The sequence below is a fragment of the Camponotus vicinus genome, unplaced genomic scaffold (genome assembly GCF_025532165.1).
Source record: "Camponotus vicinus isolate PSW18456_S1 unplaced genomic scaffold, iyCamVici1.0 SCAF_11, whole genome shotgun sequence".
NCBI lineage: Eukaryota > Metazoa > Arthropoda > Insecta > Hymenoptera > Formicidae > Camponotus > Camponotus vicinus.
In genome coordinates, this window is record NW_028141947.1 from 10,422,802 (window position 1) to 10,449,613 (window position 26,812).

The 26,812-nt window shown below is 32.1% G+C and overlaps 1 protein-coding gene across 6 annotated transcripts in view; it reads right to left on the reverse strand.

The window, feature by feature from the left end:
• The window catches only part of Rbp6 (RNA-binding protein 6), a 620,420-nt gene that overhangs the window by 560,534 nt on the left and 33,074 nt on the right, over nucleotides 1–26,812 (reverse strand). The window contains exon 1 of one of the 6 annotated variants that reach the window (XM_083081661.1): nucleotides 11,360–11,646. The exons of the other annotated variants lie outside the window; for them this stretch is intronic. The gene's annotated coding sequence lies outside the window, so the exon portion shown is untranslated. Of the gene's footprint in view, nucleotides 1–11,359; nucleotides 11,647–26,812 lie in introns of those variants that run through there. 6 annotated transcript variants of the gene reach the window in all.

Below are 26,812 nucleotides of genomic sequence, written 5' to 3' on the forward strand. Positions count from 1 at the left end.
CACCATTTCCAGCGACCCTCGTAGATAGAAATTACTCCGACTGTGTCTGCTTGCAATCCGTACCCACTCTCGACCCCTGAAGGGAACCGGTCGAGGTAACTACCAACCCTCAAACGATGTTCAACGGTGCAACCTGTTACGTTGACGTTTGACTACAGTGATTGACCGATCGGCCGAACGCCAGCGATATGATAGACGAGAAACTAATGTATGTATCGATATTACGATCCGTTCTCTACAAGCTTCAATGCTTGCCTTTGTAGATATGTATTTGCCTTTCGATGTCAAGGAAACGGGTGCACCCAAACAACACTAGTCTCGTAGATTTCTAGATATATGGGACGCTAAATATCTTTACTATCACTTTCTACCGAAGAAGAAACGGAAGCAGAAAAAAGTGATTTCGAAATCAATATAATAATTTTAACAATTAATAAAACTTTCTTAGAATTTCAATCTAGAAAATTTAAAAATTAGAATCAATTTATGTTTACTTGTTGCATCTAAATATATAAACTGCTTAATCCTTATCAATAAAATTTTAGCTTCTCAGCTCGTAATTCGCAACCTAAATCGCTTATGAATAGCGGTTATGACGATACTTTCTCTCCGTTCTCTTTCCTCCCGGTATAAAGCGACGCGCGCGGCACTAAGGACGTCTAATTAGTGGCGGCGGTACATTCATTAAGGCCGGTGGAGAGTCCTTTAATTCCACGGTACAGTTTCGTCTGATTTACGTCCTCGGTGTCGCTGCCGCACCCTCGACATTTCTTAAAGCGAATTCGCACGAATTTCACTCTTGATCATGGTCCCGCATAAATCATCCAGAATGAAAAAAAAGCGAATTATATAAACAATATTTCTATGATAATAATCGTTCGTATCGTCGAGCAACAGAGAAAATGCAACTTAAATAATTAATCAATTAAGAGTTCAAAAATAAATCAATTAACAGTTCAAAAATAAATCAATTAAGAGTTTAAAAATAATATATAATGTATATGAAGAATTTAAATTATATAAAAATATACCGATACTCAAATATATGCAACTCTATGTATAATTACATATATTTACAGCGCGACCTAATTTGAATACTTTTATATTAATCGCATTTTCTTTTCAACACGTGAAATAATTCTAATTTATAAATAATACTAATAATTAAAATTTGCGAATAAAATTTCTGGATCTTAATTTTACAAGAAAGAAACCAAACACGTATATTGTATAGATTTCTTGTCTTTTTCGCAAATTTTTAATCTAATTCTGAGATACAAAACTTTCTTTTAAAACTCATCGCTTACTTCCTTCCTCAATTAATCGAACGAGTAAGTTCCAGTATTCTGATAAAGTGACTATCGATCGATGCGTCCGCATCTACGCAAAAACATCTTCGAGCTCTTTGTACAACCGAGGTTCGTTCATATATCGATCTTAAAGCTTGTGATATTAATGTACATGAATATGGAAGCAAACAGTCAAGATATTATCGAATGGGGATGATCGAAAAAACTCCAAGACTGATGTTTTTTTATACCAAACTATACTCGTCTAGTGCGAGTATAAATTTAGTATAAAGAAAAAATAGTAAAACAAATGTACAATAAATTCAAATGAAAAATTCTTATAATAGTGTGTGTGTATGTATATATATATATATATACATCTCTGACAAATAAAAAATTTATTAATAAAAAGCTAAACTTATTTAATAAAGCTAAAGAAAATTACAGAGATAAGCTGGAAAGTAACTTAATATTATTTTAAATGTCGGATTATTAACTGAGTAATATCAATAATGTACAACTATCATAGTAATTATATATTAATATTTAGCTTGATAAATATAATATTAATAACGCGATATAAGTTACTCTTTCCGCTTTTACTTCATCTTGCTCCGATTCTTTATGATACAAGGACTTCTTGTTCCATAACATATCGAAAAAAGAATCTCTCGAAAGATATAATAATCGAATTTCCAATCTCTTGAACAATGCAATTTGCAAGAAATAGAATGATAGACATTTTCCCTTTTCGGAGTAGAATAAACTCGTTGCAATTGGTCAAAAGCAAAGGAGGTCAAACTCAACGGGAAAGTGCGGTGATGATTTCGAGCCGTGAATATCGTGTAAGATGTGATTTAACATAGTTCGCCAAATGTGTTCGCGCGGATGTAAGCCATTTGAGCGAATGCAAACGTAATCACGAAATAACCGAGTAAAACGAACTTTACGAACTTATGTATCGAGCAAGCGTTTTCGTGAAACAGCGATCAGACAACTTTTTTACGATCTACGAAAAGGTACTGTATGATAAAAATATGATAAGAGGAATTATACGATAAAAGATAAGTTCAAAGAAATAATAAAGACCAATTTTTCTTGCAAATAATTTGCATGAAACAAACTATACACCAACTGTTTTATAAGATATGATTTTACAAGATGTGGTTTTTTATAAGATTATATATTCAAAGATGTATATCTAAGAAAAGTAAATGTATTTCGCATTAATTAATATAGATTAAACTATATCAACTACTATGCAACTCCTTTAATTTAATGTTAAAAAATCAGAAAGTTATATATAAATGTTAAATATATTTCTCCGAGATCAAGCTTGTATGTCTTGTGATAACGTGATATTTTTCTTCACTAGTTATTATCAAAGTTTACGCGAGAAGCTAGCAACGTAGCACGTGTCGTCCCATACGCACATGTTAAATACATATCTACACGCGTATAATTCTTGAAAGTTTTCTCATGACGTCGTCATTTTCTCCTCGTGACACGGCACGTGACCGCGCACGCGGCGCAACACACGCGACACCGATCGATCACGCATGCATGCACGCGTGACGCACTTACTGCTCGAGGGGTGAGGCGGAAGATGTAAGGAAAGATGTTTCTTTTCCACCTGCGAACACGCTCGTAGGCAGGTATGTAGCGTAGGTCTACCTGACACATTACTTTCTACCGTGCAACACGTTCACGCGCACGAGCTCTTGTTGCCACGATTTCGACAAATTGATGACGTGAATGGAAGAAAGGCACAGACTGAGTAACTCGTAGTTGCATGATATTCATAAGAACGACATTACTGGACACATGGTTTCCTGTTTCCTTCAACGGACAATGAAGTAATCTAGAAGTGTAGTTACATGAAACTGCATATATCAAAGATCTCGTTTTTATAATATGCGGAAGAAGGACGTAACTTGATTTATAGAACATTTTTTATATCCACGTCGCCAATCATTCTACATTCGCGCGCAATTAAACTTCTCGCGTGTAATAAGTCTTATCTTATCTACCTATTAAAAGAAACATCAAGTTGAAATTGACATTCATGTGTTTCTGATGTTTATCAGTTAGAAAAAAATACGTGTATATACTTTTATCGAACAAAGCGTCGTAAGAAAAGTTCTCAATAGAATTATAAGCAAAATTTCATTCGAAAAAAATAAAATAATTGAAAATAAATATTAATAGAAATATGCTGAGAGATAGCTAAATTTATCGATTTCACAGAACGTTTATTAGAGATTTTGTTAGCAGAAAATGACAGATTTGATATAGGCTCTGTCATATTTTTTTCAGTGACGTCAATAGAATTTCAGCAAAAATCGAACAATCTGTCAACAAAGTATGATTGGTAGCAAAAATCGAGCCAATTTTCGTTTCGTAATCGAACAAGATATATAAAATCTGTGGATTTTGATTTTGTTTTACTAGAAAATATTGTTGCTTGTAATTAAAAAAATGAAATAAAGAAAAGCATTTTAATGTATATTTAATCTTTGTTTGAATGCATCATAATAAATGCTATTTGATATGCTCTCTGTAGTAAAAAAAATTTTAGAATCGCCTACGCATATACTATCGTATAAGGATTAGTGTGTATATACGCGATATGCATATGTGCTAATCGTGGATTTAAAAACCTGACAGGAATCAGCTGATTGTCTCCGTGGGCGTTTGAAACCAGGGAAACTTGTTTCCCGCTATGTCGCATGACAAACGTGTGCGTAAGCCGCAGCACGTGATCGAGCACGCAATCCTGCGCAAAGCAACACGAGGAGACTCACTTTGCGGTAATGATAATCAGCGACTGGCCCACAGGCTTCCATACACAAAGTGTCTCGGAATTATTATCGTGTTACGTTCAATCCCTCGCGTGTTCCTCGATTAATTTCAAATTTTCTTATACATTTATTTCAGAGAACAATAATATTTAAATAAAAAAAAATGTTCAAATTTTTCACAAACTATAAAAGCAACTCAATTAATTTACAGAAAACTTTGCAGATTCGCATTAATAGAGTTTTAATTTCTAGGGCAGTTACAAAAGAGCATTATAATATTGAACATGTTTATTAAATATTATAAATGTGCTCTTCTAAATAATGTTCTTATTGAAAATTGATAAATGTGCTTGTAAATTTATTATAAAAAATTTCCAATTAATTATTTCGTGTTCTAATTAATTCAGTTTTTATATAGGCAACGCGCGAATTTATTCTCACTTTAGTTATGGCTCGACTTTAGTTATGGCTCTGGACATGACAGCGAAATGTCGTGACACCTCGTCACGTAGAAACGGGCCCTAACACGCAATGATCGATTGCGCAACCATGCGATCGTTCCCCCTCGACCTGTCCAATGCGCATGGTCGTGCAGCGGTGCATACCGTTGCATCCTGCCGCGACTGTCACTTCGTTGTACCGGACATGCCTCGTTTGCAATTATTTCTGCATTTCCTCGAAGACTTTCCTTGCAATCGTTGTATACCGAATTACGACTTTTGACTCGAGCCACAAATCACTTTTCGTCTTTTTATTTTCATACGCAATTGTTGCAAATTCAAATCACCATAAATTTTCCGATAACAAAACGGTAATTTATTTTCATACCCGATGTAATCTCAACGATATATACGTAGCGATAGATTTTCGATTTAATATTAATTAAACATTTAATATTAACAACTAAGAATTGAACAATATGACAAAACAAAGATCTAATATTTCCTATTTAAAGGATTTACAAAATAAAAATATTGCAAGAATATTATTCTCAGGAAGAGAAGAAATTTGTTTCATATGTTCGGACACGTTGCTTTATTTAGTGATAACAAGGACAATGCATTTCCGTAAGAAATCGATTCAATGTTTCGATCTCGGAATTTCCCGTCAGAGAGGAATGTTTTACATATCAAATCTTACAAATCTCGACTGCTGGACTACGCGTCGAGAACCGACGAGCCCCATGTCGCACGTGGACACTCGAATGCGACACTGACGTTGCCCGATGCAATAACGCGCGGAGAGACATGACGTACATCGGAGTGCACACAGTGTCTGCCATATTGATTGGCTTGCTCGGTATTACGTAATGTCATTAACACGTCGCTTACACACGCGCCTAACCCCGCCGTCCCCCGCAATGTGCAACCCTTCAATTTCTATAGCGCAGCAACAGCGCTTCCCTCCTCCCTGCTCATTTTCCTCCCCTCACCGAGGGAATTCGCACGCATACGCGTGCTGTCGCAGCGAGAAACACGCGGACGTACTATTAGACAAATAGGAAGGAAAGAGCGACAGGGGAAGCGGGTATGCGCTATGCGCACGTATGCATGTGTGTCGAGGTCAGAGTGGGGATGGATGCACAAACGAATACGACGTGACGCATAAACCACCGCGGAATAATGCGTATGACGAGTGCAGGATGCACGCGTAATGATGTACGTGCGCGCGTGCGCCGCGTTACATTTCTACCTGCGACGATAGTTGGCGATCACCACTCAAGTTCAATTAAAAAACAAATATAATTATAATATCGGTCAATACTTTTAAAATTTAATTTAAATTAGCTATTTTTCTGCATAAAAAGTAATATATAAGAGAATCTGAGATGTTTTACATGTCGAATATATTTAAAGATTTTTAATAAATCGTTTAATAAATCCCGATACGTTAATTTTTAATAAATACATCTTTGCAGTACTTTATTCGTCCAGCAGATTTATTCATCACCGTTTTGTGCCTAAGTGAGTTTTGACATTTTTATGAACATACTAATAAATTTTATAAACGTCGTACAAACGTATCTATAAATAAAAATTAATTAAAAATTTCATTCATCAATGTTTATTTGTGATATTCTAGGGTACCATTTATAGTAACATTTTAATATCGTGGCCTCTATCACATGATGCAAGCTAACTGGATCAATAGCAATTCTCTGAACTATTACAACTCTCATCTATAAAAAAAGTGTTTGACCTAAAATATTTTGTACGCATATCGAAGTTTCCAATCAGGGTCTATATCGTTGATATTTTTCATGCACATCCCACGATATATTCGCTTTCGACAATTCCATCTTTTTTAATCGATCCGCGTGGGCATAATTACATGCGCGTACGTATTTGCATTCAAGCGCATGGGCAATCGTGTCTCAAAATAAGTTTGCATATTTTATTTTTAGCAGCGGTTAAATAAGAATGCATTTGCACAGTACATTCCGATATTGGTTCTACGTCAATTTATCGAGCTAATTCAACTCGAACTAACTTTACATCATTTCTGGAAGATTGAATGTATCTAACTAATCTAAATAAAATTTTAGTTTAATTTCTTTTATTCTTTTCAACGAAAAACATACTGCATAATTAAATCTCAAGACTCTTTCAAGAAGCAAAAATTATATCATATTTAATGATTATAATGAATAAAAAATAGTTTCTTCCAATTTTAATACTAATAAATTAAGTATAAAGTAATAAAAATAAAAAAATATATTATATAAATAAAAAAAACAATAGTAAATATAAAAATTTTCAACAAGAAAAAAGATTGCAAATTTTATGGAATAATATTTACTAAATTTTCAAAATATTTATTAATTAATGAAGGAAGCAATGATATCTAATTGTTTTTTGAATATATTGATTTAGATATCCATTTTCATATTTATAAAAAAAAAGATTTCAAAATATTGCGTTTAGAGTTAATATCCGGCTTTTGCTTGTTAATAAATTATCATCTTCTCATAATAACAATTTATAGTCCGATTCCGATTATTTCAAAATAATATAACGCGGAGATGTTGCAATGTTGACGGCGACTGTACCGGAAGAAGTCTCACGGCAAAAAGGCGCGCAAGGCCATCAGTACCTTCAACTTTAGTACCTTCGGCTACGGCAAAGGTTCGTAGGATGTTTAGTCGATAGAAGAGAATAAGAGATGAAAGGAGATGGAAAGAGAGGTAAAGACAAAGGGAAATAAGACGAAACTGTGGGAGGAACGAGAAAAAAAGAGCAGGCAGGAGAAAAAGAAGCAGTAAGGAGTCTGGCGAATCCGTCGCGGTTGAAAGAAACCGAGAAACCGAGAAAAGGTGAAGAAAGAAAGGCTGGAGTTTTAGAAAGTAGTAGGAGTATACCATGATATAAGAATAACAAGTGCAGTAATGTGTATAATGGCGGGATGATAAATTGGAAATCCGTCTGAAATACAAGCTGGAAATTCAATGCTTGAAAAATGTAGCGTGTATGGAAGCGCGGACTGAAATCTTGCGCGCGAATTTACTCTTCTCTTTCCCGACATCTCCCATGGGAATTTATTTAACTATCTCCAATGTCACGCAATGTTCGCAATTGCTTAAACGGTTATATCTTTATTTTCATAAATTAAACATACAATATTATTATACTTTTTACAAAGAAAATTAATTTATAAAAAGAATATGATATTCATCATTTGTAGATTATTCGCTTTAACAGAAATTAGATTCAATTTGATATAAAAAAATATTACTTTTACACTAATGCCGATTTTCTAACAAATTTTCGAATTTTTTATCCTAAATTGAAACGAATGTACTTCGTCCAACTGCGATATTTAATATTCTGACATCAAGATATCGTTCCCTGATGACATTTCGCGTCTGTCTCTCCGTCTATAAGACCGATAATGCAGTCTACCTAGTTTGCGGCAATCCCTCGACTGAAAGAAATCGTTACCGTTTGCAGCCGGTATGTAATATTCACGACGAAACTTCCGCCGCGCGTTTGCGACTGTTAGACCACTACGATGTATAGAATGATTTCTACTAACCTACTTGATCGAATCTATATATACAGGACGCATTTCTCGTTTCCCGCGCGTTTAGCTTTTTCCCGCTGACCGAATTACAGAAATGGTAAACTTGCGAAATCCAGCGATTGTGTTTGTTATCTTGAATAAATGAATTAATCATCAAATAGTATTCAGAGAATAATGATCGATCAAACGATAATTGAGTGATAATTAAGCATGTCTCAAGGAATACTAAAACATGCTATTGATGCAAATAAAATTTAAAAAAATAAATTGTATTTTAAATTGCTTTTAATTGTTGAATTTTTCAAAATATATTCGTCCTTATACATATAATTGAATCTTAAAGTTATATATGTATATACATAAAATTATTAATTTACGTCGCTTTCGTGTTGATTTAATATCACTAGTAGAGTGAACTAATTAAATACACGGACACTCAAAGTTCGACGACAGTTCGATTTACATCATGGAGTGACGGAAAACGTTCGGCGTTAAAACTGTGGCGGTCGGTGACCGTGCAAGGTTTGGCAGCCACTTGTTGAGTAATCTACTTAGTTCGACGGACGAGCAGCGCAGGAAGGGATCGAGAATGACGCGACGAAAAAGAGAGAGACGAAGAGAAGCTGCACGAAAGTGTTACTTAGCGTAAGCATCTTCATTTGGTTGACTCTTTGCAAACTAGCGCATCGTGTATCTAGCAAACTTATACCCATTATTTTCCCAAAAGTTTTTTTTGCAAATATGTACAAAATATTCTAAGATTAAATCTAATGATTTTTTTTAATGTCAATTCAATAATTTGATGTTTCTCGAGAAAAAATTGTCCAGCTTCTTTTTTTTGCAATTTTTTATCTTATAATATTAAACATTTTGTATTTAATAATTATTATAATTAATTAATGAGAATATTTGATTATTATGCTCTCAAATTACAATTAATTGCAATTAATTAAAAAATATAAAAAAAAGATTCTATTTATATTTAAAAAAAATATAATTCATAAAATATTTTATGTTCTCTCTCTACTAACTCGACAATAATTTCTCTCGAAAATCCTCATTCTATACTAAAGAGAATAATGATAATGCTAGAATGTCACGTGAAACAGAATTGTTTTACGATAAGAGCATTATATCATTATATCATGTAAAACAAAATTGTTTTATGATAAGTGTTATATTTTGTATCATATATATAAAGAATTAGTATATATATATATGTAAAAAATAACTATAAATTTAGTTAAATCATTAGATTAAATCTTGGCGAATTTTCAATGCGTGTGTAATCAAAATTTTGGTATAAGCCAAATTTAATGCTAAACACAATAGATTCGCTTTTCGAAACAATATCTTCGCAGAAAGATATCCTCAGTCGTCCCACTTACAAAGCAATCTAACTTTTCGAGATATAAAAACTAACTTCGAGATATATAAAAACCAACTGCCTCAAGAATAACGTTTTATTTCCTAATGTGGCGTGTAAAATGCTCTACGTGAGCGGCTGTGTCGTGCAAGCCGCGCTAACAACCGAGGATTAAAGTTGTCGTATTCCTTCCGCTTTCTCTCACGCTTCCGCGAACGCATTCCCAGGGGTCCGCATAAATTTCTGCTCCGTGGTTCATGAAAGCGCCCGAAAATATCAGCCGCCCACGTGGTTAGCCGCAAATTTGCGAGAACCGCGTGACGGATTCCGCACGCACGCTGAGCTTCGTGCCGGATTATGTAAACGCCGCACGGTGGCATTTTTTCAGAAAAACTTGGCCAAGAGTACAGTGAGCGTAGTGAAATAGTAAGGGAAGTGTGATATAACACTTGAGAGTGCGATAAATTAATTTATAAACTTGAGATATACGTAACTATGAATTTACTCCAACATTATTAATAGTTGTAGTATCTCAAATTAAATTCTAATTATAATAATTCTAAAACCCAAGAGCGATAATGAACTTTAAAGAGAATAAACAGAATCTACCGATATAATTGATATAATCGATATAAATTCACATAAGAGATTCTAAAATCTAAGCATTAAATATTTGACGGTTCAATAATTTATTTAGAATTATTTTCAAACTCAATTTTGTGACTATAATAGTAACATTTCAAAAGCCACGCGATATTAAACTTTAGAGAGAATGCAAACAATAGAATCTATCATTGCGAATTCATATTGACATTGTGTTGTCGACATAAATTCGCAAAGAAAATTCTAAAATCTAAGCAACAGATATTTTTGACAGTTCAAGAATTTACAGAGAAAGCATATTAATAATTACGCGTTCGTATCTAGAATTAAATATAGCTTCAAAAATCCGCTGTAATATACGGTCTTCAGGTGTGTATTAGACAAATATAACTCGCAAAATCGTAACATCACATTTCATGGTGAACATGAAACGCGAATATAGACCCGGGCTTTAAATTAGCTCTAAAGAGCTAAGCGTCCCGTTATGTTTTCACCGATTTTCTCGCGTTAGAGCCGCATGTCGGAATAAAAGGTCGCGTTTGTCAACGAGAGCTCGTGCGAGTTAGTTACAACCATATGACAATGGTGTCACGTATGCCTTATTGCGTGCGTGTGCACGTCGAGGGGGATACAAGCGTGTCAGCCTAGGGTAATGGACGAGCATGGTGAGTCCATTAAGAAGTAACCGTTGTTCGTCTAACTCGTTCGATACGGCAAACGGGATGATCTATTCATTCGTGCTTGCATGCGTGCAAGTGCATTTGTACCGTACTTGTAGCGTCCCTATCTAGAGACCTGACCTAGCCTATAACGCGCAAACACAGTAAGGGAGCCGACACGATTCCGATGAGAGAAATATTCCTACTTACGCCTACGATAAAAACGGAGAACACGCAAAAAAAAAGAACGAGTTGTCTGCGCACTTATCTCTTTACTTCCCTCTTCATTTAACATAGCATCCATTTCTCACATATTTATTTTCTCTAATCAATGATTCTTCGATTTACTTATATTCATAAAATTTTATGAATTTACAGACGCAAAAATCCACGTATATTAAGTGATAACATTTTTTATTTTAATGTGAGAAAGATATACTGGTAAGATGGTTTATTTTTTGTGACAATATATTTATTTAAAAATTTTAAGAGTTGATTAATTTGTTATATTATTCTCTATATTTTATCATAATAAAAATTTTCTTCGCACGCATCACACTTTTTAACAAAACGCCATCGAAAAATACGATGTATTGAACAACAAAAGTATAAATTGCTCACCTCGTAGATGCTTTACTATCGCCCGCTGTTTCCTCGGATTTCCTCCTCATTTGTTGCTTTTTGGCACTCACATAACACTCACTCGTGAAAACACGGTTAATTACAATCGCCCGGCATCTTACATATATCCTCGACATAACGCGCACTTTATTTTACGTCGAAAGAACGCGAACATTAACGATTATGTCACAGAAAGGCATTGATCCGATCGGCAGTGGAAAATCACACGGCCGAATTCACACAATGTTATCTTTTACAAAGTTTACTAATGAATAGTACAAGCACGCACTTTAAAACGAATTTTAACCATCAAATAATAAGGTAACACACGGAGCGTCCTGCGACGCGTCTCACTCTCTCGAATGAACTACGCAAATAACCTTGAGTACATCACATATAAACAACGTCGTTACAGACACAAGGTCGTTGTATTATCAGTACAAAACTGATACTCGAACTGTTTATAATGCGTGCTTATAATATTCGGTAGTAACAGAAATAGCATTGTATAAATTTGGCCGCGTGATTTCCCGATTGTATCGTAGCTTCATCTAACTGTTCTTCTCGCGTGTGTGTGTGCTTTGCAGAAAAATTTATAATAAAATAAAGTGCGTGTCATGTTAAATTAACGTCGAAAATATTATGTAATGTGTCGGGCGATCATAATTAACTGTGCTTTTATGAGTAAGTGTCATAAAGGAGTAGCAAACGATAAACAAGAGAAGAGGGAAATACAAGGAAGACGGCGGAGCAACATGAGGTGAGCAAATTTTTATTTTAACATAGATATATTTATTATTTGTTATTTATGTAAAATTAATTACTTCCTTAGTTTCACGACAGTGATTTTTTTAACAATGAATTCGAAAAATCTTCTACCAAAAGAATCAATTAATTTTTTTAATATATTGCGTTTTTTAAATAAAATTATACTATAAGAAATAAATTCGGCATATCTGAAAAATAAATAATTCGGGAAAAATGTACAATATTAAACATTTCAAAGAAAAGCAATTAATTGTTCAACATAATTTATTTTAGTAGCGATATCAGTTAAAGCGATTTTCTATTATTTCTCACACTTATTTTTTTCGCAAATAAATTCAAAATTACATAGGACATTTCGATGATAGTGAATTCAGAAGATAGTTTGTTATCGAGTTAATTCTCGACTTTTGACTTTTAATCATTTTGTCTTCTTATGACGTAATAGTAGAGTTCGAGTTGATACACACATCCATAAAAATTTAATGTTTTTAAAATCTATTTGCAGTATCTGGAAAACAACTAATTAATACAATCAATTAATAATATTTATTTCTTATTTACGATTCGTTATATGTATTTTTGATAAGTGATGATAAAAATCAATATTTTATTTTTAATATAAATTTCTCATTACTTGATAGAAGCGATAAATTAAAAGAACAAATTAACAATAAATTAGCATAAATTTAATTATGTCTTCAAAATTCCTGCATCAAATTAATAAAGCTAAATTATTAGATTTTATGTATACACAATAAAAAATAAAAATTATTCTCACAATTAGTGAATCAAACGTTTATCTCTATAATAAATGAATCTAAAACAGAAATATGAATATCTCTTTGTTCTTCAATGATAACACTTGCGATGAGAAAAGCAACATATCGGTTAAAGAGTTAAACAAACTTCCGGAACGTGCTATACGCGCCACTTTCAGAACGATACACTACTGGCGACTTACTACTAAACATTAATCGATCGTTAGAAATTCCTGAATGTATCGGGGACATAAGATATTACTGTTCGCAGTTACCTGCACGGGATGGCGCATTCACATGTTGAAATGTTAAACTGGGTAAAATGATACTATGCCTAGTAGGAAAGAACTTTCCTCCTCGCTTTTTTGCAATTTCACTATCTGTTACTTCTCCATCTTTTTCTATTACATATTATTAACTTTTTTCCATTTATTTCAATTATACATAGTATATATAAATGATTAAAGTAAAAAATAGTTACTTATTCTATTGCATTATTACTTAATTTATATCATAGAGAAAGACTATTTAAAGACTATTTAAACTAGGCGTTAAAGAAAGACACAAACAAATTAATTCATTTTTAATAAAATTCAGAAAAAACATGTTTCATATATTCTACAAAATTAAAACAATAAAAGTATAAGAAAATATAATCAAGTATAATCAAGAATTTTATTTGTACTGTATTTTATAACTCTATTAATTCCCCTGTAAAACGTGATAAAATGAAATTGTATGTCTGAAATTAATTTTTCTCATTTGCAGAAATTTTTCTCTTTTTTGACGTGATAAAATAAAATCTTTAATATATGCATCAGATATGTAAAAATAAGATTATCTGTTTACGATGATGCAAAGTAAAATTTTGTTATTAGATATGTCTGAATCATAATATATGCAATTTTATAATGAGCATTCAAAAAGTTTTTACTGAAAATTGTACAACTGATACAAGTGTGTGCACCAGGCGAACATTTGACGTTTATTTAGCTCTGTAAGCTAAAGATGACTTATATTCGAGATGCATCACGTTTACTACATGACATTTTCCGACCGTCGAAGCATGCTGTTCCCTTTCGACGATCATCTCACCATCGCGACGTAACCCAAACCACTTCGTGTCAGCGACGAGTCAGCGCAAAAACCTATCACCTTACTCGCTTCTATCTACATCCGACCGCCTTTTATCATGTCACAGAAAGTTCTCGCAAGTTTCACGAAAATGATCTAAGATGAGTTCTTATTTTGAATTAAAGTATCATACAAATAACCAAAATAATAATCAAAAGATAAATAATGAAAAAAATTAAATTATTCTCTAATCTCGTTTCACCTTTTTTCTTGAATGCTAAAATATTCAAACTAAAATTTTAATATTTTAAAAAAATATAAATATACACATATGAATTTTAATATATATTTTTTACTATGTAATTTAATATATATTTTTTTACCAAATAAATTCCAATTCATACTACAAATTTAAATTAAGAAATTATGAATAATTACGTTTTATTAGGACATGTTCATACAAAAATTTGCTCATTCGACACCCTCGCTTTATGCGTTTCCTTCAGGATAATCGTCGAGGATAAGCCGCGTATATTCGCTTTTGCTTTTCTCGCATATGAACCGCTTCGCGAAAGTTTTTCACTCGGTGTAAAAACCACGGACGTAAAAGGCGATGTAAAAGTTGGCCGCAAACGCCGACGCGCCGAGTACGAGGGAGGCCGAGGCGTCGTCAACACCGATTCTAATTTAGATAGTCACGGTTAACCACGTGCTGACAATGGCTCGTTTCGGATGATCTCGATAAGCTTATGCGCACCGTGTCGCTCCTATTGCGGAAGAGGCCCTCGACTTCAATATTTTTCGCGATCGCTATACATGTTAACGAACGAAATTCGCGATTTTTATACCATCTTGATTACATGTAGAAAGATTTGCTCCAGTTTTTTTTTTGCTTTCATCGTAAAAAAAACAAAATTGCCAATATTTAAAATTAAATACCGACTGAGTTCTTCCGCAGATTTAATGTAATATCTGAAATAATAATATTGCTTATATAAATATTAAATTCAATATTAAATATTTATTCGATATTAAATTCAAAGTTTCAAAAAGTCAAGAATGACATACTTGTAATGCTTTATATCGAGCGTTATTTCATATGAAATGCAAATATTTTTCCATACATTTTTCTTTTAAAATCTCTATATAACAGCACATATTTATATATAAATGTATAAATATATATAGCAATAAAGTAAATATCTATAATACACATCAGAAATATATTTTATAAATGTGTTTACAAACCCAAGTTGTATACATACGTACTTACATATTCATAAAATAAAACTTTAATATAAAATATTATAAAATAGGCTATAACGAGTTGCTTGCTACTTTTCATATCCATCTGATGTCTATCGAAATAAATGTAATAAACGTTACATTTGAGTGAACATGTTAGATACACGATAATCGATTTACTCACTATATGTTTTGGACTACTGCAGATAAAACATCCCTTTGAAAATTGATCCGCAGCGTACAATTTTGACGCACGACAACCGTATATATATTAATTGATATCAGTTTGAAAGAGATAAATACTGATTAAAGTTAACGATACATGAAATGATGAACGGTCACGGTAGTAGTAATCGCTAGCTGATTGGCTGCAACTGTCTCTAATCCACATGTGAACAAGCATTTATTTCAATGAATCGAACCGTTACGAAACAGAAAACGAATAAAATTTACAAGACATATATATTGATTACATCAATATATATGGAATATATTTAACTATAATGTATATCTCAAAGATCTTAATGCGAAGAGTGATGTGTGTAATAGTGTTATGTAAGCAATGTCCGTATGAATTTCTAGGATTTAAAAAGCGAAAGTATTTCACAGAGAAAAAAATTATAAGTATTTTAAAATAAAAGAATTTTAAATACAGAAGTTTTGAAATTTTAAAATCACAGAGATTAGGAACATGTGATGAAACAAAGGTGGAGCTTATGATAAAACAAATGAATAAATTTAGATGTTAAAGATTTTACAATTATTTACAGAGGCTTTCAAGGTAAAATTCTAAAATCTAGAAATTAGCAGACATAATCTGTTTATACATTGTTAGTCCTCATTGTGTACCTTCTCGAATGCTAGAATGCAAGAGATGATATGTTGGTAGAACTTATGAACCGGATAAGAAAATCTTGAAATTTTTAAGGAGATTTGTGAAGTTTCTGACTACTTTTTAAACTAAAAAATTTTTTCCTATTTTTTCGAATCTGTGCGGTAAACTTTTGATCGAGACGCGTGTAATCGTGCGGCTTTAATGATGAGCGTTTCAGTCGAATAAAGTTCTAGAACATGCGAGAACGGCGCGCATTCGCGGTGCAAAGTCACACCTCACTGCCGACGCAAAGTGGACTAACCCCTTAATTGGAAACGTTGAATGAATTTGAGTGCGGTGGGAAAGGATCGAGCGCGAGAGGGGGAGGAAACGCGGGGCAGGGCAATATGACTGCCATTGTTGGAAACTAAAGCGCTCCGATGCCGCACAGGAAATCCTCGCGATGCGCAGCCACCCGCGCCCCTGCATCGACCTCGTTCACGTGTTCGACAATGATTTTTTTTTTGTTCCTGCGTAGCTTTGCCAATTACAACTATCATACTCTCGTCCCAGCATCCCGAAACTCCCAAAACTCTCTCCTGTCAAATCCCAAAGAATTTGAGTTTCAACAACGCGCGGTATAAAATGTAAAATTGAAAGACGCGTTTTAATGCATTAAAATTTAGGATCAGAATTTGTACTGATATTTGGAATTACACTATAATCCGTGAAGAATAAAATAATTTGTATTTAGCCGTGATTATCTTTTAAATGATAGAGTCTTTTCAATGATCAAGCAAAATTTACTAGAACAAGACATGAGTAGCAATGATTATTTTAACTTTCGGAATAAATAATTTGCGTACTCTATTTTTAGAATAATTTTTCAACGCATTTAAATATGCATAAAAATTAATCATTTAATATATTCGTAATCAAAAGAAAACATAAGCGATCGGAGGAAATCGTTTATTTGTCCCGCTTAACTGTACACCATCATGTTCTTGAGCGGTACGCTAATTAGCACCGATTAATTCCATTTCTTATTCACATCGTCGAATCGTTTAATTGAATCTTTTAGTCGCCGCAAATACAATACGCGATGCGAATCTTAATTCGGTACCGTGGCTTTCACTGTGGTGTACTTAATGATGTTATTTAAAGCAGTTTAAACATACAAATTATCAAATCAATGGATTAAAAAAAAATGAATAGCATAATAATATTAAAAATATTTCAATTCTTTTCGAATATAATTATATCGTATTTATATATGTGCATTGATTTTTTAAGATGTTGAAAATTCTCCCTCTGAATTCTAAAAGTACCGAAATATATATGAAATTTTTAAGATTCGGACAATTTTCAAAATTCTAATATTATTTAACTTCCATCCATTTATATATATTTATTATCTTTATATATATATTTATTATCTCTCAAAAATCAATTTTCCAGATTTCTTCGGAATCATTAAAGAATTATAAAGCCCATGCATGCTATCGAAACCTAATGAAAACGATTACATTTAAGACAGTCGATTCTATTTTAATGCGACTTCCCTATTTTCTTTATCTCTCTCTCTCTCTCTCTAAAAAAAAGATTTATAGCGCTTCGTCCGCATCTCTGCGGTTCAAGTCAAAATGCATCCGGACTCGATGAGCTGCACGACACGACGCGGAACTCCAAAGAGTGCCGATAACGAACGTTATCGAGCGACACGAAGCATAAACATTTATGCTCGCATCGACGCGATCCTCTCGCGCCATCCGTCCTCTCCTCCTCCATCTCGTACATACAATCTCCGAACGGCCGGTGCCCGAACGAACGAACGATACGAGCAGCACGTGCGCCCGACAGGAGAAAACGACGAAGCATCTGGCGCGAACGACCGCTGACGGGATAGGTAGCGGGAGGAGGGAGGAAGGGAGGGAGGGAAGCAGTGGGAACGATGCGCTGGGATGCACTCCGCGATGCACTTACTCCGCGTCCATCGTCGTCGTGGACGGATTCCACTGCAATTCGTAACATGTGAGGCATTGGATGCAGCTGTTATATGTAAACGCTACAGTATCGTAAAACGGAAATGTCAAAGGTAATAATCCTGCTTCTATTAGGAGATGTAGCGTATATATGGCCGGTTATTATTATTAACCATTACGGAACTGTGGTAAGTCTCTCTCTCTCTCTCTAATGCAAGAGTTTATGCTTAATCCACTCCTATTTATGTGAAGCAGTGCGTTTCTGCATCTTATTATTATTTACACTGACGGTGATTTCAAATAATAATAAATTCTATGACGTACAGAGCTAGGGAGAAAAAAAGTTACAAAGGAACAGAATGTCGAATCTTTCATCAATGTAAAAATCAATTTATTATACTTTACTTTCTTTTATATAAGATTTTATATAAGAGATTATCTTATTAATAATTACTTACTGTTGGCTAGTCTTAGAAATGTTAACATAGATCCTTTAAATACGCGAGCGTTCCTTTAATAAAATGAAAACATTGTAATCCAATCTGAGAAAAATTCGCAGTTGCATTAAATAAAGTCGCAACTTAAGCGCTACATGCACTCGGCAAATATATCCTAGTAGCAAATGGGAGCATGTGAGGCAATAACAATGTATCTTAAACGCAAGTGTTTTCATATCTTTTCCGTGAAACAAAAATATTATAAATAAAGATTATCGCGAGTTATTTGAGAGAAATTAAGATATTATTGAGCAGCATCAATAGCAATGAATCAATAGCAATGTAAACGATGATTTAAACTGTGCACTCGATGCGCTCCACATTGCATTACATTAATATTATAATCTGGAAAATGTCAAATATACGTATAAATGAAAAAGAAAAAGTGAATTAATGTATATAGCGGATAAAATTGCAATAATAATAAAGTAAAAAAGCCTATATCATGATTGAAAATTAAAGCACAATTAAAGTAGAACATAATTAAATAGAAGTATTTTTTATGATATTTTAGTAAAGTAAATTTTCTTTCAAATTTTAATGCAGCGCTTTTTTTATTTTTCTCCTGAATTTTAATGTTCGATTGAAACAAATCAAAGAATTGCTGTTATAAATCGTAATCTAGGTCAAGTCCGCGATTTGTCCTACTTTTTCTATCGCCATTCGTTAGTTTTAAACGAGAACTTATTGATATTCAAAGATAGAGAATTGTTATGCAATATTATCGAAAAAAATAAATTTAGAATACATAAAAAAATTCATAATGCGATATCTTTCGTTTGATTAGGTGTTACGCGATCGTTTATAGCTTATCTGGATTTATTTAAAAAGCCAAGAATATCAGATCAGTGTAAGCAATATATGTACGTAAAATAAAAAAGATCTCAAGAGTTAATCATATTTGTTCTATTAATACATTTTTCATTAACATATTTTTTCTATTAATCCTTAATACATTAATTATATTAATGTAACATTTATAATATTTATAATATTAATTAATATAATATTATATATATTAATATAATATATATATTAATATAATATTTATTAATTATATATGGTATGGATTATATATGTATTATATGGTATCACTAACTTTATGTAATTAACACAATAGCATAGCAAATTTCTTTCAAACTCTTGATTGCAATCTTAAGAAGCATGATGACGTAAATATACTTGCGCCGATCACACATATACGTCAGATTATACATTATAATGACAACATTAATTATCCCTATCCAAAAATAGACATAAGAGTAATATTGAAAACTCGAGATTCCGGGTTTTTGTGCCGATTTGCGATAGATATTTAGCATTTTTTAAGCACGTTATAAAAAAAATTGTATTATTATAATTATGACATATCTCATTTATTTAACTATCCTTTCGCAACTTCCGATTGCATGCAATATTTCCCTTTATCTCTAAGCTTTGGCTTATCTTTTGCGACGCATATGAGACTGAAGAGGGAGAAAGGAGGAAAAAAAGAAGCACGTCGTGACGACGTTTTTGCCCGATAAGGAAAGAGGCAACGACTGTTATGAGATTCTTTCTAACATACGCATATCGGCACAAGGCGTTTCTTGTTCGAGATCTGCGAGCCGGCAAAACGAGATGCTCACGGATAAGAGTGTTCGTCGACCGTGCGAAAGACTGCCGATGCATACATAAATCCGATGTATACATACATCCATATATACATATATTCAAAACCACGCTCACTGTTGTCAATCCATTCGTTTCTTCCGAAAAGAGATCTATGTGCAAAAGTGTTGCAGGATATACCGCCATTTCTCTCGATCGTTGTTTTAAAAAGTCGAGCTAAACAAGAATGCTTGTTTCCACGTCGAGGGATATCGATCATTTTAAAGTTTTGAGAGATATAAAATAAGAATTATAACCCATTCTAAAAAATATAAAGCTTTAAAAATTTTTAAATAGTACTTAGATTCTATTTAAATCCCTTTTTAAACCTTTTAATTCTTAAATTCGCAGTATAAATTTCGCATACGAATTTCCACGTAAACAATTTTAATAAAAAGTGCGGACTGTTGCCCAAAATTTTTCCAACTCGAGATTAAACTTTATTTTTGAAATTTCTTAAAATAAAGTTTATGACGCGTAAATTACGAATATGCAAGTTTCCAGATGGACCGAATTATCGTTTTAGAGAAAATGGCCGGTATAAAATAAGTATCTTTTATAACGATAAAAATTTAAATTTTTATAAGAGTGAAAATATTAAACGGTAACTCGGCCCATCTGGAAATTTGCATATTTATAATCTATGCGTTATATAAACTTCATTTTAAGCTAAAAATAAAGTACAATCTCATGTTTGGAAAATTTTGGACAACAAACCTATGGGCACTTGTCCGCACTCTTTGCAATTTTTTTATGAAATTGAACTTTTTTCTTGTAAAACAACAGTGTAACAGTTTTAGGACAGTAATAAAAAATGAAATAAATAAAAATTTATATATGCATTATTAAAAGAATAAAATATAAATCCTTTAAAATATTTTTTTCTCACCTTACTTTAAAATATTATATTTACAACCATACGATAAAAAAAAATTTATAAAATTTTAAAGAAAACTAGCATTACCTAAATGTTACCTAAATCTTAAAATAAAAAAGATATCTCTTAAAAGGAGATAATTCTATTTATTTTATCTTATTATTATGTACTATATCTCTAATTCGTGTTATATTTTCAAGATAATTTTTCAATATATGATTTTCTTTTATTTTATTATTATTTTATCCAACATTTCGATTCACTTTTTTCTTACTTCAATATCATATATATATATAATTATAAAATACATAAAGTTTTAAACTAATATTTTTACTAACTAATACTTTAAACTAATAATTAACGCTCTAAAAAAAGAAATATATTATTCTTTTCAAGTAATACTTTTATATATAATACTATCAATATATTTTTTTTTCATAAGAAAAGTATTCAATGGTTAAGTCAACAGTGAACACGTGATGATAAAACGTTGCGAGGCGAAAAATATTTATTGAAACACTCGTTAAATTATAAACGGCATCCATCTGCGAATAATATTTCTGATGCCACGACAGGTCGCGCATTCGACGGATATACATTCTACTGGTCGAAATTTGCCATACCGCACTGTGTGTGTATGTGCTGCATGTTTCAGTGAAATATAGCGGAAATAACGTTTGCCCGCTCCTGATCAAAACAAGCCCCGATTTGCGTTAATATTTCTGGAAAATAAAAGAGAGTATTTATTTTGTTCATCGATATTTTGAATACCCAGTTATAGTACGATGCAAAAATCTTCACACATGTTGTTGACATCAATCGTACGAAATAAATATATTTTATTGATACACAGTATAAAATTGTTCAATATTTATAAATCATAAAACTAAATATAAGATAAATAACTGAGAAATGTAAAATATATTAATTATATCGAATATAAAATTATAAATCGCAAAATCGCTTTTGCTTTTGCAGAAGAAATATCCTCCTAATAGAAATCTTTCTTATAGTACTATCAATTTATTAAATCAATCAAATACATGTAAATACATGATATATGTTTCCTTGCTCTCTCTATGTTAATTAATTAAATACTCCCTCTACTCTCTCTTTCTATATGTGTATTAAAATTAATTATTACCAAACCTTAAATTGAAATTAGATAAACGATTTAATTAAATTTTGATCTGTGCATATATTATATGATCCAGAAACGATCAAATATCGATAAATATAATTAACTAATGTATTGTCGGTGCAATTGAATTACTACGCACTTGTTGAAATTAGCCTAAAAATGTGTCGAACAACACACATTCATACGAAATACGTCATTCACGTTAATACACGGCTTAAAGCTCGTCTAATTCAACCCAGACCTATCTAACGTGCTATTTATAATCCGCTTTAGAGTGGTACTAATTGGCGTTGTTTAGGGATGACGACGGCGGTGTTCTGTGACTAATCGACTGACGTCTCTCGTTTCGCTCCACATTAAGCTGGAGCAGGCGGAGTGGCGCGTGACAAACTTCGTCATTGTGATCTTATCGCAAAGTGCATAATTCATGGTAATTAAAAATCGATCCGGTCACCTTCGAATATGGACAAAATACGATCGACATTTGCTAATCAAACGGAAGTATCGTTATCGAATATCGAGACTGTAATATCAAGTACGAGTATTTTCTTCAAGTAATAACTTATATTTTTTTTGCGAAAATTCCACATGAATCACAAATATATATGTTTATTATCTGTACAAGTTAATAATCACACTTACATAAAGCATAAAAATTTCTCCCATCTTAAATTATCTCCCTAGGCAACGATTAAATATCAATATCTTCTCATCCGAGTTAATGCACTCGGTGAAATTTGTCGGCGAATTTTTGCCGTTATTTCTCCATGTCGTGGCTCTATCTCCGTCACTATGCCTGGTCGCCCATTAAAATGGCCGGGTGCAATTACGTTTAAAAATAGCGAGAGTCGAGAGTAGAGTCTGTTGCGCTCGATTGCATCAGACACTACTACGACAACGACGACAACGATGACGATGTCGACGACGACGACGACGACGAAGCGGATGGCGGCGGAGGAAGCAACCACAACGACGACGACAACGAAGACGACGACGACAAGGACAAAGAGGCCAACAACGACAACGACGACAGGGAAACGTCAAAGGTTTCGCTCGTCTGCACTTTGCGATCGACTTGCTTTAGCTGTGAGATTCGATAGTATGCTCGTTCATGTTTTGCATGCCATACATTATCGTGCAAAGAGAATAATACTAATCTCTAACTTTGTAATCGTTATCTTTATTTTTCGTTTAAAAAATTGTCTGACAAGAATGTATTATATTATTATAAATAAATCTCGGAATAAAAGCATATATCATAATAACATAAATAAATTATAAGAAACATATGAAGAAAAAGAAAAAAAAGAAAAATTAAAGCGTTTTAGATTTCACAGATTTACATACATCTATACAAATCTTTTGATTACAAAATTTTGATCAATTGCAAAATAATTTTTTTAATAATAACTCAAGTAGATTATTCTTTTACAACATTTTAATATAATACATTCTTAAAATATCTTTGTAATTTCAATTCTGAAATTTCAAATTGAAAAAATGTTACGAGGTCTGAGATTATTATTAAGTAAAAAATAAAATTTTGTTATTATAATAATTCATTACACTAATTCATTACAATTGTGTGTTGCCATATGTTTCCTATGTTTGAAAAATTCATATTCGATTTTATTTTTAAAGCGAATATAATAAATAAATGCTGATATATTTTCTGTATTGTATTCGTATTGCTTCAAATCAAACAGCAAAATAGTTTCGAAAATGAACAAGACATATCATGAAATTGCTCTATTCAGAACAATCACGCGAGGCACGTTTGTATTTGTGCCACAATTTCTCAGCTGTTGTAAACCTCGTACATTAACTCTCGGTGAGAGTGACGAAAATCAGGCGTAAACTGACGCATGCTTGTAAGCTCCGAGTAGTGTACATTGTTTCCACAACCTCTGGACTGGTCCCAAAGCGTTAGTCTAATGTTTGAATCGCCAAAGATGTCGTAGCGCTTGTTAGGAAACACGCTTATATGAGCAGTCATGAATTGCAGAGTATGTGTTTTCGATCAAAAGTTACATAATAACTTAATATTTAATTTCCATAAATGCCCGAATAAGACAAATGTATATCGAAAATCAGGCGTAAACTGACGCATGCTTGTAAGCTCCTATCGCATTAATAGTTAAATAATTTTAGTAACAATCACATTAACGCTGTATAATTAATTAATCGCGGTATTATTTCCGATTTATCTATGAATGAATATCTCTGGTAATTTAATATAAAATCAATCACACATTGAGGAAGGGTATTGTATTATAAATCAGGAGATTACATAATAAATGTAGATAGAATAATCTGAATTGTTTAGAATCATTCGTGAATTAATCTATCATAAAATAATAAACTTTATATCATATTCCTATATATCCGAGCAAATTCAGCAATATATTTTAAAAAATGTATATTGTGTTAAATAAGAAAATTTTCCATTAATAAAAATAAGCTAATTAGAATCATATAAATAAAATAATACAGTTAAATTATACATAATTATCATTACTGATACACTTTACAAGAATATTCAATGTTGTTGAACGTTGCAAATAATTTGATCGACAACTATTCATCTCGAATAATATCAGCAGCACGCAGTCGAGTCATAGTAGCAAACACGCAAAGAAAAATGTTATTTCATCAGTTATTGCTTTTCTAGATCGGGTATCGTATCATGTAAAAAAATGTGTAAAAAAACATGTACAGTTTATCTATACACTTTCGCTCTTATTATGTATTAAATTTCTCTTATTATATAAATCAAGAGAGAAGAATCATGATTTATTAAGGTTTCACTTGTATGAAAATCGCAATTATAGTTAATATCTCTGAAAAACATTTATACTTCTTGTGGCTTAAAAAATTTGCTTTAGAAAAATTTTAATTTTAAACTTTTAAATAAACATCATAAAATTTATAATGACTTTTAAATGTGTGTACTTTTTAAATGGAATATATTAGTCATATACTTGTACGCTTAAACTGAGTTCATTAAAAATACCAGAAAAGTACGAAAATAAGAACTTCACATATACATGCTCCAATTATGTAAAATGTAAATAGATATTTTACAAACTTCATGAATGCGTAGACAATATAATGCACAAGCAACTTAATCCTTTCTCAATACAAATAACTTTGAAAATGTAACAGAGGTTCCGTGTAAACTCTATTTTGCGCCAGAAAATCTGATGAGAGAATATTGATTACCTCATTTTCATGCAATTTAGTATTAATAAACCCATTTGAAACATAACAGCAGGAGTGTAAGTTTAACGAAAGTTAATTTACGAGTTCATGTTACATGAGTAGCTTTTATCGTCCTAGAACGTCAACATGGGATTTCACGGACTCTATATTTTGCTCGAAAGCTTACATGTACCGGCGTTTCTACGAAGTTTATAAAAGTTATTTGTCTACATTCTGTAAATGGCTTGCGAAGAAAGCGAATTGTGGTGCGAAAAGCGAAGCGAGAAGCGAGTGGGATGGCAAGAAACATGCGAGATAGAGGCACGACTTATGCAACAATGGCAAATAACGCTAATGAGTTCGCTCCTCGCACTCTTCCATTCTTTTAGCTATACTTGAAAGAACTCGTTACTGAAGAATATTGGAACAAAAACTAGCGACATAATTGCGAGACAAAATCGTATACTATGTATTACATAATCCTACATATATAATAATTATATCTCACAGCACATATACACATAAAGATATATTATATGTTATTAATTATTATATAATAATAATATAATTATATATAATAATAATAATAATAATAATAATATTTATTGTCCTTCCCCTTTAATAATACTAGCAATGATAATAAATATTTATCCTCCTCTATTTAAACAATATTAATAATAATAATATGCTTTATACAATATATTATACGAATATATTATAGATATATTTTTATACGAATATATTATAAATATATTTTTTGTTATACAACAATCATCTTTTGTTTATATATTTTAATTTAATTCAATAAACTTCCACATATAAAACGTTATAAATATTATCATGACAAAATATAATCAATCTTACTGAGAGATCGTCGGCAACACCCTTAATGAATGCGAATGTACAGGTAACGAAAGTGAATAAGATTAGCACGCGGGCATCATTAAGTCGATCTGATTAGATATCGCGAAAAAACCGACGCTAATACATGACCGTAATAAGTATTCCGCAAAATACAACCGTGAGCATCTCTGTTCGTTTATTTCGTAATGTGTTTCCTCGGCGAGGTATTATAAAGTGACGTATCGTATATGTATTATTATTGTGCCAATGTAATAAAATTTAATCGCATATTATAGAACAGAGGTAGAGAAAGAAAGATTCGAATATATTCTATTTTCCTCATCACACATTTTTACATAGCTTTCTCAAAATATACTTTTTACCATATATTTCTGTATATTTTAAGAGACCCATATAAAAAGCATATAAATAATATGTAAAAAGATAGTATTTATATAAATAGTATTTATATAAAACTATTTATATTTTGGAACATCACAATTGTGTCAAAAAGTCGCATCATCTTTAGTTTTTAAACTTAATAAATTTGCAAAAATATATGTAAGTGATATTATATAATAAAGATTGACATTAATTTTTCAT